Genomic DNA, 5,000 nt, shown 5'->3' on the forward strand with positions numbered 1-5,000 from the left:
GTTCTTTGTTCCATATTGTGGTAAAAACGTCTTATTTGTGTTTGTAATACGAACCGCTATAGGGCATGACATGTCACTATGACACTATAGAGAGTGTAGAGAGTTTTAAACTTTAAATTGCTTCTCCTGGAAAACAGCAATTTTTGAGTTATGTAACTCTTCTGACAAATGAGCGATATATATATATATATATATATATATATATATATATATATATATATATATATATATATATATATATATATATACAGTATATATATATATATATATATATACATGTATATATATATATATATATATATATATATACACACATATATATTGCTACCCTAAAAAAGAAAACTCTTTGATGTTAGATTATCTTTGTAATTCATTTCTTTCATTTGAATTATTTTTTTTATATGATATTCGTGCAAGGTGCCATCGCTCAGGCTAACCACTTCCATTACCTATCTATCTTTCCAGACGTTTTGACTGTTTTCCGAACACAAAGCGTCACTAGTTTCTGATATATTTGCATAGAAGCACGTTGAGCTGAAAGAAAATTTTATGTTATATACAGTTACATACGTAATTCGGCAGTACTTTCTGTGTAAGGTTATTATAAGTACTTAAATCCTGAGGATTAGGTTCTCTATAATTACTTCATGCTGAGGAAAACTAGTTTTTATTAAAACTTCTGAGAATTATAGTATAGTTATCATTATTTAAATTTGCCAAACATTGACTCACTCGAAACAAAATTACTGTATAGCTCCTGTAACTCCATTAAATTGCAAAGGAAACGCAGCATTCCCTTGCGTAGAAGAAGAGGGTAACATATAGTAAAAAATGGCTAGTATGGTTCTTTTGAAAAATTCTTAACTTTTTTTATTTTCTTTACTCTTTTTCACTCTACACTTATCTGCCCACAGGAGAACAACAACTATATCGTATTCGGATATGGAATGGAACACGTGTCAACCCTTTTCCTTCTTTTCCCTCTCCATTCCGTAGGTGTGCAGCTTCTCCCCTGTTTGGAATCGATAAAAAAAACCCGTTCTTTCTAGGTCGGTAATTGATTGTCAAAAGCATTTCCTCTTAGCACTTACATCGGCTGGGAATGCAGTTATCTGTCCCAATCACGCAGGAAAAAAGAAGACAGGAAACAGAATCGACGCTCGTTCTGGTGATGGGAGCAGACAGTCTGGCCAGCAGCCTTTGCTTAGATTCTGTTGGATGTGGGGTAAAAAATTCTGGACAAAAAAAAAATTATTGTATTGGTTTTTCTGACAAGAAAAATGCTGTTAGAGTATTTCTAAAAAGCTTTCCCCTCTCTTTGGGATTATCTAGCACCTTCGGTAATGCGACAACAAGGGTCTTTTCCTTAAGTTCCAATTTACAGACAGACTAGGATTTGCGCCATGTCTGACAAAAGCAGAAGAGGATACATATGCAACATCTCTCTATAATTAAAATTCTGAGTTCGCCCTCATCTTCTATCAAGATAAACGTATAATTTGACTCGGTACGCTGCCACTGTAATAATTATTAACATAAGAAAAGGTCTCCTTATAGTCTAAAAAATGTATATAGGAAATACATAACAGTATAAACACTAACTAGTCCCCTCTTCAGGTGTAATACAATACAAATAGAAAATCATGAGCAACAAAAGCCAAGGAGAGAGAGAGAGAGAGAGAGAGAAAACAAGGACGAAGGTAGATATAATTGTTTAAAACTGATAAGCACTTATCAATAAGATAAATAAATATTTGTTTGCCTGCAGTTCGAAATCGCATTCTTTGTCTATCATCTCATGTAATACAAATGTTCTTTGCTTTGATGTAATCTTTGATTGTTAGTTTCTAGCTCAAATTGTTTCCCTTTGTTTAACCAGTACTTGGTGTTACTCATCTATCTATATATATATATATATATATATATATATATATATATATATATATATATATATATATATATATATATATATATACAAACACACACACACATATATATAATAAATTTTATCAATGTGTCTGTTTAAATATGTCTGTCTGTCTGTCTCTCTCTCTCTCTCTCTCTCTCTCTCTCTCTCTCTTTGTATTTATACACACACACACACACACACATATATATATATATATATATATATATATATATATATATATATATATATATATATATATATGAAATACCTGCCATTCCGTAAACTCAATATTGCAGGCGGAATACTTCTCCAACCCATACTGCAGTCATGTACGTTATTGCAAACTACGAGTCTAAATCTCTCTCAGAAATAAAAGGCATCACAACTCAAGTCCACAACAGCAAAATCTGTTATTCGAAACGTCGCAGTGATCCAGACTTCGGTATGACTTTCGGCCGCCAAGGACCCTTTGAAACAGCGCCTATTGTGCTTGCAATAACCCACGGTTAACAATCACCCACTTGCAAGCACTGCTCGAGGATTCAATAACCGGAATGAATCGCTCTTCGCGGAATCTCTCACGGTGCGGTGATATGCGTCCGATTTCATTCGCGATCCATTACAAAGGATATGCCAGGGACTGCCCGTCTCTCAAGGAATGGACTGGAAAATGACCGGATTCGGACGTGTTCACGTCTAGACATACGTGCATGCGTTCGTGAAAATACAAGAGTTTGTATGTGGAGAGGAGCTGACTTTTTCATTCACACACGTACGCGCGCTTACGCACACGCAAACACACACATCAGCACGCACATACACACAAACACAAATATATATATATATATATATATATATATATATATATATATATATATATATATATATATATATATATATATATATATATATATATATATACTGTATATATATATATATATATATCAGTCTATATACATATATATATATATATATATATATATATATATATATATATATATATATATATATATATATATATATATATATATATGTATGTATGTATGTATGTATGATATGTGTGTGTGTGTGTGTTGTATATTATATGCATATGTGTATATGTATGCATACATTCATACACACACACACACACACACACATATATATATATATATATATATATATATATATATATATATATATATATATATATATATATATATATATATGAATGTCTTTTATTGTAATACTACAGTATAATATGAAGATAAAAAGGCCCATAAAACACTATTTGGACGTTGCAACCATATATTTCAGGCACTTACTTCTGTGCCCCTGTTCACGCCATATTTTACCAGTGAACAGGGGCACAGAAGGAAGTGCCCGAAATATATGGTTGCAACGTTCAAATAGTGTTTTATAGGCCTTTTTATCGTCACACACACACACACACACACACACACACACACACACATATATATATATATATATATATATATATATATATATATATATAATAGTTCAGGGAAAAAATGAATGATATTTATGAAACAACCCAAATATATATTATATGTATATATAGCGTTTTTTTCATCTCTTGCTAGAACATCTGCTGAAGAATTACTATGGAAAATAAAAATTTTGAGATTAACATCAGCAGATCATTTGAAACTGAATTGTTGGCCTCAAGTTTATGTCATTTTCTCCATCCAGTTGTTTATGATTGGATAAAACGATTTAAGGATGGTCAGGAGGACCTCAAAGACAACAAGAGAGGGAAGACAATCGAGTAATTACCAGAATCAGTGGATAGTTCGTCTACTTACTATCGAAAGAGCTACAGTGGGTTTCATGGCCGTTTTCAATTTTAAATGAAAATCTTGGTTTAGTAAAAAAACCTTTAAATAGGTTCTGTACAACAGATCAGGTACATTTTAGTGTGTAATTGAATCAAAGTTAATCAGAGCGTCTGCAGACAAACTGTCATCAAAGAAAAAAAAAAAAAGTTTGAGAGGTTAGCTGCAAAAGAAACATCTGCCCAACAACAGTGTTTTTTTTTGAATTTTTCAATTCTGGGTTTTACAGACTGCATTTTCTACAGAATTTTGTTTCTATGACATTCATAAGTGCTCTTATGCTTCCACATCCTCCTTATACTATCTTGCTCCTTCAATTTTTTCCTGTTCACAAAACTCAAGGAACACTAGAGGAGTCCGGTCTGCAGATGCCAAATATCTGTTTAAGCCCAAATTTCCAAAGACATTCACTGGAAACAACCACTTGAAAAGTGTAAAATATAGTGAAAAATGAATTTTTAATAAAGTCCATGAATTTTTCCTAATAATTAGTGTAAACTAGTTTAAAACTTCTACTTCTCTTTTTCTTAGAAATTTCCTTGTAGTGTCTAATCTGAATATTGTGTCTGATCTTGAATGTAGACAAACTACAACTTTTACATGTGGCCTAACTTTCAAGTTTTTTTTAAGTATCCTACGGACAACCACTTATCCTACATAATCTTATTGACAAAGACAGTACATGTTAATATTTAGATTTTTACAAAACAAGAACATCTAGTTTTTGATTTAAAAAGAAACATTATAAAACGCATTTTTTTTAGTTTCTCTGGTGTTACAGACTTTTTCTACTTCATGATCAGTGCTCACATAGTTATTACAAGTACATTCTTCTGCAGATGCCAAATATCTGTTTGTATCCTACATTCACTATATAAAATATATAGTCCATATATATTATAACTATAAAATACTTCTCTTTTTCTTATATAATCTGAATATATATCTTATATAGACAAATACAACTTTTACATGTGTGTGTGTGTTTTTTTTGTACACTTACACATAATAATATATATATATATTTTATATTTTTATATATATAAAACGCATTTCTTTTTATATATATATATATATATATATATATATATATATATATATATATATATATATATACATATATATATATATATATATAAATATATACATATACACACTCGTAGATCCTGACAGGAACAAAAAGGATTTCAGTGAAGAAGGTGTGGTAAAATTAATTATTTATTTTAACCCAAATAAAGATGATTACCTTACGGAAA

At 30.6% G+C, this 5,000-nt stretch overlaps 1 protein-coding gene across 2 annotated transcripts in view; it reads right to left on the reverse strand.

Moving 5' to 3' along the window:
- The window catches only part of LOC136832671 (neuronal acetylcholine receptor subunit alpha-10-like), a 415,833-nt gene that overhangs the window by 298,062 nt on the left and 112,771 nt on the right, over positions 1 to 5,000 (reverse strand). The window lies entirely within an intron of this gene.

The sequence above is a fragment of the Macrobrachium rosenbergii genome, chromosome 4 (genome assembly GCF_040412425.1).
Source record: "Macrobrachium rosenbergii isolate ZJJX-2024 chromosome 4, ASM4041242v1, whole genome shotgun sequence".
NCBI lineage: Eukaryota > Metazoa > Arthropoda > Malacostraca > Decapoda > Palaemonidae > Macrobrachium > Macrobrachium rosenbergii.